Raw genomic sequence first — 20,358 nt, 5'->3', positions numbered from 1 at the left:
CCAATCAAGCACTCCCTCCAGGTAAACAACTCTCCAAACACATTCCACATGAAAAAAACAAGGAGCAGAAATAGAAATTTTCTATTTCATTTCTCTCTGTGCACCTCTATGAAAAATCCTGAGAGGGAGAGAAATGTGCTTGCCACAGATGAGTCCCTTAAGCATGTCTCTATCAAACTTGCTCCAGATATTGCCATTTCTTAAGGGAAGTTCCCATCCAGTGTCACTTGCATGGCTGAACCTTGATTCCACCAGCCCCTCCTTAGGTAGATCAACTTTCCTGCACAGAAGTGAGTCTGTCAGACATGCCTCATGTTAAACCAAAATCAACTGCTTTTGTTGTCTTACTTGTCTTGTTGATTTGTTGAGGTATTGGGCACACTTATCTCTGCCCAGGAGGTTTGTAGCAGGATCTCAGCCCAGGGCATGGCTAATGGAAATTACAGCTTTGGTGCTTGCCCCAGGCTTTAAAGTCCCTTTATAGAAGTTTCCTTCCCACATTTTCCATCTTTTTTTCAGCTTTAGTGCTACTGATCTCCCATCTGTCTCCTGGTTTGACTTCAGTATTTATGGAACGCCTCTTCTTCTGGCTCTTTGAAGTTACAGGATTCCTCAATGTCCTTCAGGATCCCTGTTGCCCATAAGGGCTGCACACAGTTAAAGCAAGTGTCACAAGTGTTACTTTTTTCTTTTTCAGCTCCTTCTCTTTGCTCAGTTTATTCTAGAATGTTCTGGAGAGAGAAGTGTCTACTTTGGAGTTGTTTGCTTTTGTCCTTTGGTTTTGATTTTAAATTGCAGCACAGTGCGAGCTGGTGAAAAGTACAATTCTTCCCATCTTCTTGATTCTTAATTCTTGATTCCTTGATTCTTGTAGGGAAGGTGAAATTTATTGGCATGTCTAATGGGTGTGTCTGTATGGCCACATCTTCAGTGCAGATCATCCTGTGCCTCCCATTCAGAGTCTCTTGGCATGGTGCTTTTCTGTATTCAAAATGCAAACAACAGAGAAACAATGCAATTGGATAGGAAAATAAGTTCTCTTAGAGTCAGGGAGCACTAGAGGAGCTAATTTGCCTGATTCTCTGCCACATGCATCACTGATCACTGTATATAAATTATTCAGATGTTAAAAGGATCACAGTTGTAAATATGAAAGGAGTTTGTAGCAATAATCACAACAAACCTACTCTGCTGAATTACTGAAACAAATTATTCATGCTATCATGCTGCAGTTTTTTCTGTTTGACCTTTAAACTCTGCAATGAGCTTTGGGTGTAGAGTGCTGTGGTAGGAGGGGAGGCCACGGCGATGGTGGCAGAGGGTTCTCTGTGGGTTCTCCCACATCACAGCAGCACAGTGGGCAGGAGGTATCAGCAGGACTCATGGCCCCTCACTAACCTGTGCATGAGAGATTTTTCTGAATCTCCCACCCTACAAATGTGAACACTGCTTTAAAAGCATTTAAAGTGATTTTGGGGGAAGGTCAGTGTTTAGCTTGAAGCCACACTAAAAACCTGTAGTTTTAACAGACAAGGAAGTGTAACATGGGGAAAGCAACTTCCCATTAATTTTGAAGCCTCAAGATATCTTGAAGATTCTCATTACTTCAAATAGCAGGTTCAGAGAATCACATGGGCATAAAACTAAAAAAAAAAAATAATATTACAGAACTGATTGTTGGTCAAACTCTGACTAAGAGCAACATGGTACAATAGAATTTAACCCAGGAACTCCGATATAATTCCAGAGTGTTCACCTGTATTTGTGCAGGGTGAAATAACTAAAGGATGCTCATGGGCTTATTGACCCTGGGTGTGGAGCTGGTTGGGCTTTGGTACCATTTGCAGCCTTGCTTGTGGTACTGGTTGGGACAAAATTCTCTGTCCAATGCTGTGTTAAGCCCTGGCTCTTTGTCCCAGCTCTGTGCTGTGTGAGCTATGCAGAACTGTAGTCTGGCAGGAGATAGAAATATTGATGGAAGGGCTTTTTTTTTGGAACAGATCTTGGGATGCACTTAGAACTTAATAACACACAGGATAAAAGTAAAATTTTCTCCTAGATGTCTCCCTATGAATAATAAATTCATCCTCATAGCAGGTGAGAACCATCTTCCCTCATTCTTGCTTGCAAAGCCCCTACTGTCAAGTGGTGATGCAGCCTGTTTGACATTTCCAGGTTGAAGAAGTCCCCTGTAGAGACAGTTTTGTGAAGCTGATGTCAATGGATGCAGCTTCAGCATTTCCTCTTTTATGTGTGAATTAGTGCTGTGGAAGAAACAGGGAAGGGCTTTGCTGCTCACACTCGGTTGCTGCTGCTTCCAACAGCGCAATGCTGGTCCAGCCCTGCCCTACAGGCTGTGCAGCAAGCAGGTGCTGCCCTAAAAGGCCTGGCAGGATTCTTTTTCAAGATTTGATTGCAGTAGCATCATCCTGGGAGATGTTTTATTTCACGTTCGTGAAACACCGCTGGGAAGCTGTGAGCTCCTGGGTTCAAAGCATCAATGGGCTGAACACCCACCTTAACTGAAAGCAGGAAATAATTAACAGAAGTTTGGATGTTCGTTTTGAGCTAGGAGAAGTTCTGTGCATGGGGGAACAATGCTAAGTGGCAATGATTGCCCTTTGTGCTCTGTAGAATTTTCGCATTAAGAGGGAGCAATTTTTTGCATTAACAAGGCCCCATGTTAGGGCCTGGCCTAAACTATTATCTCACATCAACTGCCACACCTAGAGGTGTTACAGAACTGTGAAACCACTCTTGGGAGAGAGGAACAATATCTTTAGGGGACTAACACTTGAAAAAATATTGCAATTTTGGCATCTGACTGGTTTCTAGTTAAAGGCAGATGACTCTTCTGCTCTGCAAGGAGACATCCACTGCTGCACTCCTCTGTGGAAGATGACGGGCTACCTTCACATCAAGCAACATGCAATCCTTGGTATAAAAAACCAAATCCTTGAAAAAATCTCTCGTTCTTTCCAGTTTCCACTAAATAATTTCTCCAGGGCAAGCAGATGAAATACTGCCTTGGAATCTCATGGCCTGCTTCGGTCAGTTTAAGTGAATAATGCAGCTGCCTTGTGGCTCTGCATCATTTGTCTGGGGCAGATATGTCGCTGTTGAGGCAGGATGGGAATGAGAAGATTCTGACTCAGAAGGCTGTGAGAGTAAAACTCTGATTTATTCAAAATATACCACTCTTTTATACAGAGCTTCGTGAGGACCAACTCCATTGGTCCTGAAGTGAAAACAACCCACAGCATTGGTGCAAAGTCCTTGACGCACAGTGATAGAACTGAACTATAAACAATGTGAACAACAAGAGAAATAAAGAATTATTTACATTCTTCTCCAGCTCTTTCCCAGGCTTTTTGCCTGGCTAGAAACTCTCCGTTTCTTTCTTTGACTGAATCTGAGACCCACACAGATGAACTAAGCAAATATCAAAATTGTGTGAGCAAATCCCTTCTCTATCTAACTTCAAAACCTGTAGTGGTATTGCACCACTAGGGTTGGCTTGACCCATTTTAATCTAAGAGCAGAACTCCTGCCAAATTTGAGGATAAGCATGACAACCATTACACTGATTTATCAGAGTGAAAGGGGAGTTGCATTAGTAGTTTTGGAATTTATTGTAGTGGATAAATGGCATTTCCATCAGCAAAAGAATGAGAAAGTTGATTTATAACAGGTAACTCCAATAATTTCTGAATTTCCATATTAATAGAAAAGTGGTACTTCCATTTTTGCTATTATCCCCATATGTGCCATCTTCTTATAAATATGGAAATTTGGCAATTATCTGAGAACTACTTTCTTTTCAAATTATACCGTAGAAATTAATGAATGGATTTTTTTGGACTATCAGATTTTTAAGTGTTTTATTATATCTGGACTACTGTATTGAAAGATAAAATCTATTTGGCAATGTTTGCTACTGTATCTAAAACTAGGTGCCTGCTAATTAGTTAATTTTCCTTTAACCAAAAGCACAGAACTGAGCCATACTCAGATTAGATCCTATTGATTTGTCTCCTTCTGTTTTATGACTCTCACGATAATGTGCTGAATAGGAACTTGCAGAAGATATATTGCTCCTGGAAAAGGAATTCATGTAAACAGTATTGATGGTGAATAAAACTAATGCTAAAACTCTATCTCAGCACCATAATGTGGTGACAGGGTAAATATGAACTCCTGCAGGAATGAGCCCTCCCATGCATGCTGGTGGTTTGGGAATGTGGTGGTGCCAGCCATACGAAAGGAAGAACTTGTTGGATAGCACAGTACCTGGAAGAAGAAGCAGTGTCTGGGGTTCAAGTTGTTCAGGAGGAAAATTGTCCTGCTGGGGGTTTGATTACATAAAATCACACAGCTTTTAAAGTGTGAGCAGACTTCACATCAGAGCTGTCCTGTCGTTCTGGGGCTACTCACCAGACACTCAGCTGAGGCACATAGTCACATGGCTCCTTTGGGTCATTCTTTAGTGCTGATGCAATAAAAACCAGAGTGGAAGTTACGGAGATGGCTTTATTTCTGGTGAAAAAGCAAAGTTCCCCCTCTCCCCTCATTACAAAAGCCATCAGAGCAGGAATCTGCTGATGGGGCTTTCCACAGTGGAGTTCTGAACCAGTCAGTGGGAATTGGCCAGGTGAAAGTTGTTCTTGTTTCTGGAAAGATGCCTTTACCTGAGGAGTCATGGCTGCCTTAAATTCTGTATCTAGGTGCTTCCATGAGGAGAAGTTAAAACTTCCTCCTACATATCTCACTTTGATTCTTTTTCTGAGTGCAGTGTTCAGCTCAGGGAAAATAGATTTCAGAGGGAGCAAAACACCTTAAAAAATGTGCTTTCACATTTCAAAAAAGGATCCTTCAGTTAGATGTTGGATACCTTATACTGGCTTATATTTACTTGGAAGATTAGCAGACTGTATATCACAGAATAGTTGCACTTGAGAAGCTGATGTATATGACATTACTCTATGCCTTTTTCTCCATTTAAACACGAGAAATTTATGGTGAGGTCCCCATGTGCTTTTCTCATTGCAAGCACTGCTGACAGATTAAGTGATGCTCCATTTCATGTAACACCTGGGTTGTAAGAATTGACAGGAGCAGAGCTGAGGCACAGGCTTTAGTGCACCTTGTTCAAATTTGGAGCAAGTGTCTTAACGCTTGGCAGGGGAAATGTTTTTTGTAAATTTTCTGTATCAAAAAGGAGTTTGTGTGCAGATATCAGCAGAGGCTGAGAGTTCAGTGTGAAAAAGCAGTGACTGGGATGGCCTTCATGGTGAAAAATATTGAGGGAACAGATCATTAGACATGGACATTGTGTTAATAAGGAAAAGAGTTTAGAAAAGGATTTGGCATTTTGATGTATATGAATGTAGTGATGGTCCAAAGTTAGTTACCAAGCACTGATTTTTACCAGAGTGAAAATGCACCAATCTGAATGTTGTGAAGATCTGCCTTTCTCAGAATGTTCTTTCTGCATCACTTGCAAGCTGTATGCTTTGCCTTTTGTCTGTGTGTGGTTAAAAGTGCCACACTCCCTGAGCTGTGAACCCTGTTGAGGGGAAAAGCCACTTATGGAATGTCAGGGACTGAGACTGCTCCCATTAACAGCACTGGCCCCTCCAAACATCACAAGGATTTCATCATCCTCACTTGGGAAAACAAGTGATGTTTGACTTGCAAATTGCTATTTCAGAGCTGGCTTCAGCAGTTTTCCTGTGGCTTGACAGTTGGTCTGCAACATGTGAAACAGAGTAAACACTCTTTCATATTTGAGATTGGAAGCAGGCACCTTGAAGCATATCTTGAATGTGATTCTGTTCCATATGGAATAATGAGAGAAGATTTTTTTTTTTTTTAATGTTTCTGTGGCCTTCCTGTTAAAATGCAAACTCAGTCTGGGACACTGGGAAGTACAGAGCTCAGATGCAGCAACAGTTACACAGTTCTGGGAATTTTGCTGAAAGCTGATGTCCTGATATGCTTTTAAGGAGTCTGTCTTCCTTTCAAGCTCTGCCACTATTATAACCATCCATTAATATTTTCTATGCACCTGAATAACAGTGCATGGAAGTTATCTTTCCATCCTATTCACCTGGGTTCTAATCTGGATCAGGATATTTTTTCTTTCTATTTTTTTCTATTTTCCCCTGAGCTGAACGTTGTACTCAGAAAAAAAAATCAAAGTGAGATATGTAGGAGGAAGTTTTAACTTCTCATCATGGAACCCTCTAGATACAGAATTTATGACTCCTCAGGTATAGCAGTTTTTTCTGTGATGCAGATGTTTTTTTCCACACAGAATGACAGAACAAATAAACAGGGAAAATGGAAGGATTGTTGAATGCATTTGGTTTTCTAACACGTCATTGTCACTACCATGCACTGTTGCTTTTCGCTGCCTCCCTCGTGAGATAAAAATGGGTTTAGTCCTTGAATTTATGGAGTTCAATTCTTCTTTTACAGATTCACAGCCTACAGACTTGGCCTTTGGCTGGCTCTTCAAATAGAAGTGATTTGATTTGCATGTTTCTTCCATTTTCACTCTGCTGCAGAAGCATCTGTCCACAGGCTGATGACCTTACCTGAACTTCATTCCTGGGCGCGTGGGATGTTACTTCACCTGGCTTCAGGGTGGGTTTTCCCTGTGATTCAGCACAAATTAATTAACTGGTTTCCTTGGACTTCATTTAGGGAAGATGGCACAGTGTGGGGAAAGGTAACAGGCCAGGAGTTCTAGCTCTAAGAGTTTTTCCAGCTGAAGGGGCTTCTGAAATCTTAGGATGAGGAAAACGCACATTCACTAATCACCTGACAGCTTCAGTTTTCTTACTTATTGTAGTGGAGCTCACATACTGCTGCTCTGCTCAGTCAGATGTCTTGGCCTGGGAAATTCCTTTCCTTTGGGAGTGATTAGAAGTAGCTCTTTGGACAGACTAAAGCAGCACTCTTCAGTCTTTGTCACACTGGGCAAACAGATCAGTATGTGTGGGAAATGGAAAGACAGAAACTTCCTCAGACACTGAAGGGTTTGATCTGCAACCTCGGAAGAAGCCTGGATTGATGTAAAAATAAAATACACAGACATTAGGCATAAAAATGATAAACTTATGTTTCTATAGTTGTAAGTAAGAATATGCTTTAAGTAAGTGAGAAACTGTATTGATAAGATGGTGAAGGGTTTATAGTCTAGGGGTGTAACTGGATAGAGTAGCTGAGAGTTTAGAGGTTTTAACAGAAGCATGTGTGTGTGTGTGTGATAGGAGCCCATTGGATAAAAGTATTCCCAATGCAGCAGAAGCGAGTAAAGGTGATGGGTTAGAAAAGCAAAATAAACTTCGTGGCAACTGTCCATTGGATTAGAAAGAAATTATGTATTAGATATATAATATATATTACATTATTATATATTATCCATATCTATATCTAGCTATATCTATCTAGATATATTATATATATTATATATATTACAGATTAGAAATTATGTATTAGACATTATATATTAGATATATACTTAGAAATTATATAAATATATGTATTATAATATTATATATTATAAAATATATATTGCCTTGTAATGAAGAACTTCTGACTACTTTGACCTGTGGCTGACTGCTTGCTCTCTTGAATCTCATGGCCTCTGAGACTGGTCTTTATTTGAGCAATCAATTGGTTTTAGACTGACTGTGGCCCCATCCCTTCAATTAAAAGGATAATAATAATAATAACAATAACAACAACAATAATAATAAAGTATTCAGAATAATCTGAAGGCAGGTTTTAAGCTGATGGTGGGGCAGTGTGGCCAGGGATCTGCCAGCCTGGCTGGGCTTGAGGCAGGGCTGGGTGGCTCCGTGGTGCTGCTCTGCTGCTCCTGGGCTGCTCAGCTCTTGCAGAATTGGCCTGGGACCCCACAGCAGGTGGTACAAAGTCACAGGCTGGGACAGGCCTTCAGGGAATTGCTGGAGAAAATGAGGGGTTATTGTAAACGCAGGCAAATCCAATGGGAAGAAATGACGATGTCTGGCTCAATTCAGAGGGCTGAATTATTTCTTTATTATAACATTAATATACTATATAAAAGGAGGATACTACAACTAATACTACTTTCTCTGACTCTAACTCAACTTGTGACCTTCTCTCAAGTCCAGCCCCAGGTGGGTTGGAGTGGCCATCAGGCTCAAACAGTCCTCACCAGAATCCAATCAAGCACTCACTCCAGGTAAAGAATTCACCAAACACATTGCACATGGGAAAAACAAGCAGCATAAATAGAAATTGTTTTCTCTTTCAGTTCTCTCTGTGCACCTCTATGAAAAATCTTGAGAGGGAGAGAAATGTGCTTGCCACAAGGGGTGAAAGGCAATGGTTATTTAAGTGTGCTGCTCTAACAGCTTGGCTGCTGTGAAGCCTTAAGGAGCTGGAGCAGAGGCTAGAGGAGTTCAGAGGAATAAAGTGGAGATTTATTAAAGAGTTTTCAAAGGCCACACCCCAGCAGGACTGGAGCCACAGTCATGGCTGTGCCCAGATGGCTCCAAGGTGGGAGCAAAAGAGGGCTTGGGCATGAGATCTCACATATTTATGGTTTTAGTCCATTTGCATATAGGAGTTAACTGTCCAATTACTAGCTTCAAATGATGAAGTTTCATCCTCCTTCCTTGCTTGCCCACCCTCCTCTTCTCACGTTGTTCATGCTTTGGGTCTAAAGTTTGAAGGGATTTTCCTTGAGTGTCCAGCTAGAACAGGATTGTTTTCTTTACCACCCTGTGAAAAGATCCCAGTGACACTTAATATAAAGCTAAAAGCTGCACACCAAAACAGAACAAAAAACTAAAAACCCAAGGTATCAGCAGGGGATTGGCTTTCTCTGCAGAATTTATTAGAATGAAGCCTTTGTGTGCTAGCTGCAGATCTGGCCTGGTTCACCCATGGTGGATTTTCAACTTGAAACTAGAGACAAGATGTGGTTCCTAGAACCCAGGACTGTCCCCCTTGCTGCCAGTGATCACACAGGCTTTTTGTTCCATGCCAGAGACCTGGAAGGGATTGCAGCTGGGATGCATCAATTCAACTGGACATTGTGCTGGCCCTGCTGTTGATGCAAAGCTTTCTGCTTTTGTCCTCACATCTCTGGATTAACGTTGGCTTCTGCTAATGAGACTTAAAAGGAGTAAGAACTGACCTCAAATTAAGACTGGGCTATTCCTGCAGAGCCATCCAAACTGTTTATTATTTTGATCAGTTAAGCCCCATGAATTCTTCGAGTTAGTCAATGATGTGAACTGACAAGTTAAATTATTACAGTGAAAGCCCTGCTGTGCTAACTTAATTTATGTTGTAGGGCCTCAAAACAGATTTTTATCTGACTGCTTCTTTGTTTCTTTTTTTTTTTTTCCTTTAAGACTGAAGTGAGAATTTTCTTATTGAAAAGCAGAAGCTTTTTGTGAGGCTAAATCACATCAAGTTAGCTGTCCAGTGAAGCTACAAATAATGCTGCTTTTGTTTTAAATTCAATAATATAGGCATCTGGAGCTATAAACACTTTCTACAAGTGTGACCCTGGGAAGATACAGACAACTTGCATCTGTGTTGTGCTGTTACCTTACCTGACTTGAGATATTTGGATTAAGGGCATGCTTTTGATATGAATGAGAAATTGGAGAGGAAAGCCTCATGTGGAAGAAACACAAAACTTGTAGATTCTGATGGGCACAGCCCTGGGAAAGAAGAGGGAAAGTGCTTTCTGCAGTGCTGCAGTCAGGTCTCCATCCCTCACTCGGAGCCATGGAAATGCTGCTGGAATGCTGTGCCAGGTCAGCCTGAAGGGTGGGACACACTTCTGTCCTCACAAAGCAACCTAAAAGGAGGTTTGGTGTCATGGCAATGGAGCCGATGACAGCCTGAAAGAGAGGAAAATGAAATGGATTTTTTCTTCTTTACTGTATGCTCAGCTCTCAAGTGTGACAGCTCAAGGGAAAAAATGCTGCCTTGCAGAAAAGGAGAAAAAACTCATTTTGGCAGCTTTCCTTTGCATAAAGCTTGCCCTGGTGTGTTACTGCATTATATCTTCCTGCTGTTGTGTTGCATTTCTTTGGAACAAAGAAGTGACTTTTAAATGGTGCCCGTGACTGTATTTATGAGGAATCAGGCTTAGAAATAGTGATTTAAAAAATTCTCTAAGCTGATAGTGGATTGTGGGCGCTGGACTTGCTCTGTTTGCATAAGGAACAAAGGCTCCATCCATGCAACATGCTTTCCTTGCAGTCTTACATGTGGGCTGAGCTGCAGCCATCTGTGTTTCTGGGCTAGGTGTTCATATCTGGGCATTGCTGGACCCCACAATCTGCACACTGGCAGATAAAGGTGATTTGTTATTCCAAGGACTAAATAGCCATTAATTATATTATTAATAGTGCAGCCATTAGTAGTAGGGATTTACCTGTTTGACTCCTCACTGTGTTTTTGTTTCACTCATTTAATATTTATAAGTGTTTTATAAACCAAAAGAGATCTGCAACTTCATATTGAATTACCTAAATATTATTGTCTTGGCAAATGGCCCTTTCCAAAATGCAAATAGCTAAAATTTGTGAAGAGCAAGAACAAGATTTTTAGGTTAAAATATGAGTCAGTGATGCTGATTTATAAGGAACCTGGGAATTAAATCCAAGATTTTAAATTAAATAATGGATATTTGTTTTTCTTTTTCAAGGACTTTGTCGAGCCCTCTCCACATGCATCTCCATAGATGCAGAGCCCAGCCCTTCACCAAGAGATGCCACGAGGCTGAAGCTCAGCAGGAAGGAACCTGCTGTCCCAGAGCTGCTTGAACATCCTGTACAAATACCAAAGTCTCTTAAGTCAAGTGGATGCTTTCTATTGCAGTGTTCCTGGCATTTGCACCTTATATTTCTGTGGGTTTTTTTTCTGCTGTACTTATCCTACTCAACAATATAATTATCCATGTTCATGATCTACACACTACCCTTTCAATGCTGAACTTGGCTGCTGAGTTCTGAGAATTGGGCAGACTTAGTGTACTTATATGGGTACTTCTGCATCCTCTCACTCTAACAGGATGCTCAGGTAGCTGTGCACACACTCAAAGGAGCTTTTAGAGCTCTTTTCATGTTCTTATTTATGTAATTTTTTCATTTTGACTTTGAGGACACAAACAAAGAAATGGAAATTATTTGCCTGCAGTCAACTTGCAGCTGGTGAGTTGTTCAAAACAATATATATATTATTTATAGTTTATGTATATATATATAAAATTTATACTTTATATATTATTTATAATTTATGTATATATATAAAATTTATACTTTGTATATATATACTATACATATACTCTATATATTAATTAAATTAAAATGTTAGCACCTTTTAATTTACTTCAGCTGATGATTAAAATATTTATACTTTATATATAGTATATATATACATAATATATAATAAAAGTACATATGTAATTTTTTTGGCTTTTTTTTGCCAATTAGTCAAAAAGCTTTGGTCTGATTTTTACCCATACACTCTTGAAGATAGTTGTGTGTATATGTACACATGTATGTAGAAAGGTGCCTGTTGGAAACTCCCCTAGTTTAGAGTTCAGTGAAATCTTTCAAAGGTATTGACTGGGCAATTGGGCCTTGAGGAGTAGGGCCATCAGCCTGGGCTCCATTGTCAGCTTTCAGCAAAGGTCCTCTGGTTCTTGCAGGGTTTTCCTGGGGTTTGTGAGCTCTGAGAGCATCCTCTCAGAGGGAGATGCTGTCTGCAGCCAGCTGCAGCCCTGGAGAGTTCAGTGCCTCTTGCAGGGCCACTGTTCATGGGGCCACAAGAGGTTGGCTTTAGTCACAAAAATTGAAATTCCACCCTGGCCACAATCCATGTTGGTAATTCCTGGAATTTGTAAAACTCCAACATGTTTTCATGCCACTCAGGTTACCGTTCAGGTGAGGAATGTTCCAGGGTGTGGCTGACTATTCCCACTCTCACCAGGCACCAGAGTTCCTGGTACACTCACTGCTGCTCCCACCTCATCCACTCCAGAACTCCCAGTACAGCCCAAGGCTGCTTCACCACTCAACCCCTTCCACAAAAACCAAAGCCTGGCAGAAATTCTTGAGGTCATGGAGCAGATCTTATATAATTTTTCTTTAACTAAGGGAGATTTCCTGCAGAGATGTCTTTGTGTAGGGGCAGCTTTCAAGGCAGCTCTTCATGACAGGGAGCAGCATATTCAACCAAAACTATCCCTATTTATAGTGAGTCACTGGCACTAAATATAGAGCACTTATTTTACTGCTTCTGGCTGATGCTGAGCTAAATTTGAAAGACAGAATAGGCAATTCCAGTTCTTGCCACGGGTGCTGTGATTTTTTTGGGTATCTGGACCACCACATGCCCCTTTTTGCTTGTAAACTGTGGCTTTTTGTGTTGTCTTTGTTTAGTTTTGTTTATTCCCTAGTTATCATCAGAGGTTTAGTGAAAATCTCTTTTCTCTCTCCCTTTCAGAAATGTCACCTGCTCCTTATGCTGCCCATTCTCCTTCTTCCCAAGACACCAAGGCAAAGATCTTGAGCAGCATCTGCCTGACTGAATACCTCCCTGATCCTGGAGTTTTTTCCTCATACTTTCATGTTCTAGGTGCTAAACTAACAAGTCTGGCTGCTCAGGACATCACCAGGGTGTCTCACAATAGGAGTTAAAACAGACTCCTGAAGACTTCTTTCCAAAGTGGAAATCTCCCAGATGGAAGAATTCCTGTTGCCAACGAGGGCTTTTTCTCACCAAAAATCATTTGAATAAATCCTTGAAGGTTAGCACCTTTTAATTTACTTCAGCTGATGATTAAAATGGTGTTATTTCCAAAATATGCTTGGCTTCCATGTGCTCTCAGACACTTCCATGTCAGTGGAGAATGTGGAGAATGTCTCTGGTTCATCCCAGTCCTCCCTCATGTCCTGCCTCCCTGAGCTCTACCAAAACTGTGACTGGTCTGGCTGTTGGGGAGCAGATCCCATGGTGGGAAAGATGCTGGGATTTATTCTGTATTTGAATATTTGCTGTGAACCTGAGTGCCTGCGAGTCCCAGCTGAGGAAGGGGAACCTTCTGCCTCTCAGTGCCTTACACATGGCAGCAGCCATGAAAACAGCTGGACTGTGGGAAATAGTAAAGGTAAGATGATTTCCAGAAATCTGTAAAAGCAGGCCTTAGAAACAGGAAGATCAGAAAACTCAGAACTAGCTGCAGCTGCAAAGTGTGAAAGTAGAAAAAGTTACAACAGTACAGCAAGCAAGGACATGGAATAATAGCTTGAGTTTTAGGTTTGGCTAAGATAGATCTTAAGACTGCAGGAAAATATGCTTATCAAGATAGCAGAAGGTTCTAAGCCTAATAATGTTGTATTGTGTATTGTTAATAGAGAGCAGACAAGCCAAATATTGTGTGAAGCAGGTGTGAGTGTGCTTTCAGTGACTGGCTGGAACAATTCTCTGTGAGCTTTAGCAATGTGCTGTTAGCTGGGAAATTTTTAAATGCTCTGTACCAAAGAAATCTTTGGCTGCTGCTGGCTGTACCTGAGCTTTGCCATCTTCCAGTTGTCTCAGCCTGTAATGAGACTGATGCTGCAAATAAAGCTCAAGGAATGAATCCCAGCAGTCCCATCCTGTCGGTGAAAAGCACTCCAAACACACTGGGCCAGAATGCTTAATGCTTTCTAAACCACCTCGGGCTTGGAGGTGCCTCAGGCTCCAGTTTCAAGCCACAGAACGATCAGGACAAGTGTCTCAGTGAGATTTACTGCTGTTCCTTTGCTCTGTTATTTTCCTGCAGACAGAGAATATTTGACAAAGGTTCTTTCATTAAAATATCCTTTTGTCACCTGTATTCCAGGTGAAACAAATCATAGCTGATTACAGTGGAGAGCTAAATAACTCAAAACATATATTGCTACTCCTTCATAGCCTGCCTTAACCAAAGTTGTTCCCAAGCATTCTGGAAAATGTCTATAAAGACTTCAAGACTATATCTTCCATTAGTGGCTTGGCTTGGGTTTCTGTGAGCACATTTCACTGACTAAAAATAAAAAAATAAACTCTGGGGTGGGACAGGGCACCAAACTCCCTGTGAGCTGATAACACCCATTAGAGCTGGCCTTGCAGGGAGCACACACAAGTTGACAGAAGGTAGAAAACCACCACCTTGTAGCTGAGTCTCGCTTCTCATCCCTGCATTTTACCTGTTGTCACTCTGAAGACTTCCTTGGAAAAATTCTTCCTCTGACTTCTGCAAGGGTGACTGCTAGAGAGCATTTTGAGATTCTCCTGCTGTGACAGCTCCCTTCAACAGCCCTTTCACAAAACCAAAAGAGCAAATGCATTTAAAAAGGGCTTGTTTTAACTTCTTCCTTTGAAACGGTTCTAAATGTTACTTTTAGTGTTTAACTCAAATTCTTTCTTTTCTCTCAGAAACAAAATTGGCCAGCTACGGAGAACAGATTGGATATAAATATAAATAAGTTTTTTACTTCTGAGATAAAACTGGATATGGGACTTTTCCACTTCTCATTTGATGGCAGGACTTCCATGCCAATGGATAAATGCCTTGCACCAACAATCTCCTCTGAACCCCAGCACTGGGCATTGAGCGATCCCTTTCTGCTGCCTGGTATTTCTTGTACTAAAAAACCCCACACTTGATGGAAATATCTGGAATTTAATGCTATACCTTTCTCCAGAGGCTCCTGCCATCTTTGAGGATTGTCAGTTATGTTATTTCCTCTGACAGGTCTCATCTATCCATCCTCAGTGGGCTGTTATAAGTTTGTTTCTCATGATAATCCTTTCTAGTGACATTTTACCTGTATATTATTTTCTCCAAAAGTCTTTATGTAAAATTTCATGGCAAAATAGATCTCTGCAGCTGAACTGGTGCATTGAGCTGGGAAAGTGGTATGTATAAGGAAAATGCACTCCTAGGAGATGACTTTAACTGGGGTTATAACTGGATGCTGCCATCTTTCTTTTATTTAGAATTTACAATGCAAATGTCTTTGGGTTCTGCAACCCTTAAACACACAGGAAAGAGGCAACTAATTTGCATGGGTAATCTTATGAATGCCATCTTTGTAATTAAGTGTAAACTGTGATTCCATCCACTGCCAGTGTATTATGCAACTTCAATAAACTTTAATTTCATTACTAGAAGTCAAGATTCCCTTATTAAACTTTTCTATTAAAACAGAGTGAGAAGAAGCTTCCAAAGTCCACATTGCTTCTGCTATGTCACTTTTATTATAATGTAATGTACATAGACAAATGAGATATCCCATTGTGTTTGCCTAGGGGTGTTAAACATGCCCTTGAAACCAAAGGCAAAATAAAGCATAATAAAAAATAGCTTAGCAAGATTGATGGCACAGCTTCTTGGCCCTGGGAAGCAAGGTGCTGTAAACGGAAGGACTTGGGGAGGCTGAGAACATCCTTAGCACACTGCCTGTGGGTGTGATCCATTCCTGGTCTGTGGGCTGGCCTGAGTTCTCAATGAGTCTCAAGCTGCATCAAGGGAAATACAGGTTGGATATTAGGAAAAAGTTTTTCACAGAAAGAGTGATAACATTCTGGAATGTCACCATCCCTGGGTGTGTTTAGCAAAGCCTGGATGTGGCACTGGGTGCCAGGGTTTGGTTGAGGTGTTTGGGCTGGGTTGGACTCGGTGGTTTTGAAGGTTTCTTCCAAGCTGGTCATTCTGTGGATTCTGTGAGATCAGCTAACAGCAAATCCCCCTCCATAGCTGAGCAGGCTGCTGTCAGCCATAACCTTGGGCCAGAACTGCAGCACTCCAGCTTGCTGTCTTAGGTTAACTGTTTCCTTATTTAATAAACAGTTTTTTTCCACTTTTCTCCAAAGAGGTATTTTTCCTGAAGCAGTTAAAGAGAGGGGCCGATTAAATCTGCTTTCTACAGGAACGCCTTTAAGGGTTCTCTCCCAAATTTGCCCTGAACCAGGACATTTGCACAGGAAGCTTTATCCCGAGGCTTTCTGTGTTTGGGCAACCTAAAAGAGGAACAGGTATTTCAGTGGGACTGTGCTTATCTGCTGGAGCAGATGCTTCAGGGTGATCTGGTCATTGCCTGAGGTGGTGTCCCTGGTGCTCCTAAGAAACACTTGAGGGAAAGTTAGAATGGATGTGTTAAAAATGTGAGGAAAATAAGAGAATATTTATGACATGGGACAATTCAGGTCAAATCCACATTAGCTGTAAAGATCTGTGTGTTTTTCTAGATCTGTGTGGAAAAGAACTGTTCTGTGCCAGGTATGGGAATTACAGAATCTCTAAAGTTGGAAATAAAATGCAAAAGATCTGAAGTGCCTGTTGAGGGGGAATAGTCTTAGTGGTGGGACACCTTGCTCCTTGGTACCTGGGAGCATGTGAATCAGTTCCCTTCCACGTGGTGGGCTCTGCTGGAGACAGGGATTCTTTTTTCATCCCATTTCATTATCCTTGGCTGATGATGAGTGATTAGGATTAGTGAGGTCCTTTCAAGTATTTCTCCTGCCTTTCATATCTCTCAAAGAAGGGAGAATATACATTCTTTTTTTTCTTAGAATGTTTATCTCCCCTGTGTTGCTTCTGCTTAATAAAACTAGTGCAATTAAAGGGTGATTATTTGATCCTAGTGGAGAATCTCTACTGTGCCATATTTCCTTGTGGTTGCCAGGAATGGTCAGCCTCAAGTGGCTGGAAGTTGGGCAAAGCTGAGGACAGACAATAGCAGAGGTCCTGAAATTGCTGATCCAAGGCTTGAGACACAATTGGATTTTTCTCATAATGCAAAATGGAGGCACAGATATTTCTAAGGATGACAGAGTAGCTTGCTGGGGTTCTTGAATATATTTTTCTGCTAAATGAACTTTCTGTCCTCTGTAGACTTGACAAAATGAACAGATCATAACATATCCTAGAAATAAAAAAATAACATTCTTGAAGCCTGTTTGTTAGCAAACCTCTAAAAAGCAGAAATTAAAATGACTCTGAAATATTGTGGGAATACTCCAGACTTGCTGCTGATGACTGAGCTTTAATTCATCCCTTGCTGTATTACGGAAGTGGGACCTTTCCTAGATTGATTTTTCCCATTCTAAATGTTATGGAATTATTAAGCCATGTTTGAGAGTGCACTAAATTTATGGCCATTATTTTCTAATGAATTCTGGTTGAACTGACAACTTTAATTAATTCTACCTTTCAGAAATATAAATAGGAAGGAGAAAGAAATAAATAATGTTTTGACCACAAGGCACTGCAGCATTTGGAAATGAAGCTTGAAATGTCCAAGTGAGTTGCATTAATGAGATATCAGGTCTCGAATTTGTAACCCTGGCTGGGATGTCATGGAGCCCAGTGCAGGCATGTGGAGACTGTCTTGGAGATTTCCTTTAATCTTCCACGCTGGCAGGGAATGAAAGATTAAAATGCTCTGGATCTACCAGGCTTGCCACCTCTAGTTCAGGCTAGTTATTAATGTGCTATGTGGACAGCAATACTTTATTAATTGTATTGCTGGCCAGTGATCAATGTGACAAGCTTAGCAAAGAGCAGAGTTATTCATCAGAGAGCTGTCAAGTAGTAATTGCCCTCATGTGCATTAGAATAAGGCAGTGGGAGAGGCAGAATGGGTGTGCTTTTATAATTTTTAGGGGCAGGTGTCAACAAAATTAAAAACTGCTAAGGTACTAGTAAATAAATAAATTGGAAATGAATTTGTTTGCTCTGACACAATCATACCACTACAAGGTAAGACCAAGGGTCATACTTTAGCAGCATTTATATTTTTAGATGTTTTTGTAAGTGTTTCCAACAAATTCTTTTCTGTATACACTATCTGTTATCAGTTACACTTTTGAATGGGCAGGCAGAGGGTTTGCAGTTCTTTCCTTATAAAGAAAAATGGAATAGCTGAGATGTAATTTTGTAACTGTTCTTTAAATTATGAAATGTACAATTGTGCAACCATTGTCATGAGGAGAATTTATTTCGATCTGCAATGACATTCTTTCACCTTTTGTGGGAAAGCACATCAGTAACAAAACATCAATGCTTTTCTTTCTGCAGAGGTGAAGACTTACATTTCCCACCAAAGAGTGCTATTTTAAGGGTTGTCAAAAGCACTGTGGAAGTGACAAAGGTAAGGCTGAATGTGTAATCTCTGTTCTGGCCCCTGCTGTATTAAACCTTTTCACATTGTGTTTCCCCCAACATCCAAGATAACCTCATCCTTCAGCTCTGGTGCTGGCACATGATGTCTGCTGGATGCTTTGCACACATAAATGGGTCAGTACCTTGCCCTACAAGCTTTGGAGCTTTGGATCTCAATGTATATTGAACGTTTATATTTACATTTTAGAGTGCACATTATCTGCATTGTGTTTTGCTTTTACTGTGCTTACTTTGTTTTCGTGAGTTCCTGAGAAGCTATTGAACAGAAGATTTACAGTGAACCTATCCCAGAATTTAACATTTCAGACTATAGCAGAGGCTAAACCTGACTGTAAATGATTGTTTATTTATCATGCACCTTAATAATGTTTGGCTGATCCTCTAGGCCTTCCATCTAACACATTTCAAATTGCTAAACTCCCTAGAAATAATCACAGAGTCATAGAATGGGTTGGGTTGGAAGAGATCTTGAAAATCTTGTTCCTCCCCCTGCCACCGGGGATGGGGCAGCCACAGCTTCTCTGGGAAACCTGTGCCAGGATCTCACCACCCTCGCAGGCAAGAATTTCTTCCAGATGTCCAGCCTAAACCTCCTTTATTTCAGTTTGAAGCCATTCCCCCTTGTCCTGTGTCTACATGCTTTTGTAATGAGCCCCTCTCCATCTCTTGTGGGCTCCCTTGAGGTACCTTAGGCCACATAATGTCACCATGAAGCTTCCCAGACTGAACAATCCCAATTTTCTCAACCTTTCCTCATAGCAGGAAAGCAGGGTGTTCCATCCCTCTAATCATCTTGGTAGCCTTCCTCATAATAGTGGATTGAGGTCAGAGGTGGGCCAAATTCTGGAATCGGTTAAGATTTGTTGAAAAATAGAGCATAGGAAAGGAAGAGCAAGGGAGAGCCAATATTTGGACTATTAAAAGGAAAGCTGATAATGTATATATTTTAGTCTTGCTCATGATAGTTTGTAGCCTGTGTGATAATGAGACCTGTTCAGATTGGATTTCCCTGACATTCAACAGCATCATTTTTAATGATCTCATCTGGAAGTTCTGCTGCTGCCTTGCTGCTCAAAATGATCTCATCTAAATACAGAGGAAAGTGCTGATAGAGACCAGTTTTATCACATTCCTAATGCATGTTATCAAGATAAGAGAAATAAAATGTTCTGAAAGTAGGTATGAGAGATTTTTTTGTCCAATTTCAAACCCACACAAATAGACAAAGGTGAAACCATTAGTGTGATCAGCTTAGAAAGAAAATGAGCAGTGAATGTGAAATGGAAGGAAGGGGAATTCACTTATGGAACACACTGAAGCATCAAGCAGGGGACTTTTTATGCATTTCTGCTCTGTCTAGTAAGATGAGGCACAACTGCTGGAGATCTCTCATGCTTCACAATATTAAGTGCATATTTTTATTGTACATGATACAAGGCAGCCAGTGTTTTATTACTTAAAGAACAAAATCAGGCTTTAACAAAAATCTTTATCCACACATGCCAAGAACAAATATTCTGAATGGCAGAATCTTGCAAGGACTCAACTCAGTGTGTAAATTAGTAAAGCCTCACCTCAGCTTCCTCAGAACAAGTGTGAGCAGCACTCAAGGCATACAGTCATCACTGCAACCTGTGGCAAGGCAATTAACTCGACAAGAGTATTCCTTGCAAATTCTCTGCAATATGTTTTCTCTAACATTCAAATGTAATTTGGTTTAGCCACCTTCTGACATCCAACCTTGAAACACTTTGCCTCAATGCCTGAAAAAATTTGTTGACAGCTGCTTTGACAAAGTTTCAGACTGGCTGCTATATTTCCTCTCTGATTCCTCCTCATCTTGGTGTTTGCCCACATTTGTTGATACGCTGGCCAGTGTTGGTGAGGCCTGCAGAGCACAAGAATCTAAGGCTGAGTATCCTGGCATTTGTACATCGCAATAAAATAGAGGATTTAAATAATTTCTGTTTTAAAAATAAATGTTTCGGTATTCTGAAAAAGAAGAGTGAATTAATTTCAGCAGTTACGTTTTCTGTAGACAGATTTTATTCTGTTCTCTCTTGGGTTAAACTGGGGCCTTTGACCCATGAATAATGGAGCAGCCATCAAAGAGAGAATTCTGA

At 40.8% G+C, this 20,358-nt stretch overlaps 1 long non-coding RNA gene across 1 annotated transcript; it reads left to right on the top strand.

Annotated features, from left to right (window-relative positions):
• Window positions 1-2,273: 2,273 nt before the first annotated feature.
• LOC146766580 (uncharacterized) lies at window positions 2,274-15,794 on the top strand. The gene is made up of 3 exons (XR_014957271.1): window positions 2,274-9,827; window positions 10,727-11,231; window positions 12,529-15,794. It is a non-coding gene; the product is annotated as an uncharacterized LOC146766580 (long non-coding RNA).
• Window positions 15,795-20,358: the final 4,564 nt, after the last annotated feature.

The sequence above is a fragment of the Lonchura striata genome, chromosome 9, assembly GCF_050655825.1.
Source record: "Lonchura striata isolate lonStrDom1 chromosome 9, ASM5065582v1, whole genome shotgun sequence".
Taxonomy (NCBI): domain Eukaryota; kingdom Metazoa; phylum Chordata; class Aves; order Passeriformes; family Estrildidae; genus Lonchura; species Lonchura striata.
Note: the sequence above shows the minus strand (reverse complement) of the source record. Positions and strands in the feature narration are given on the sequence as shown.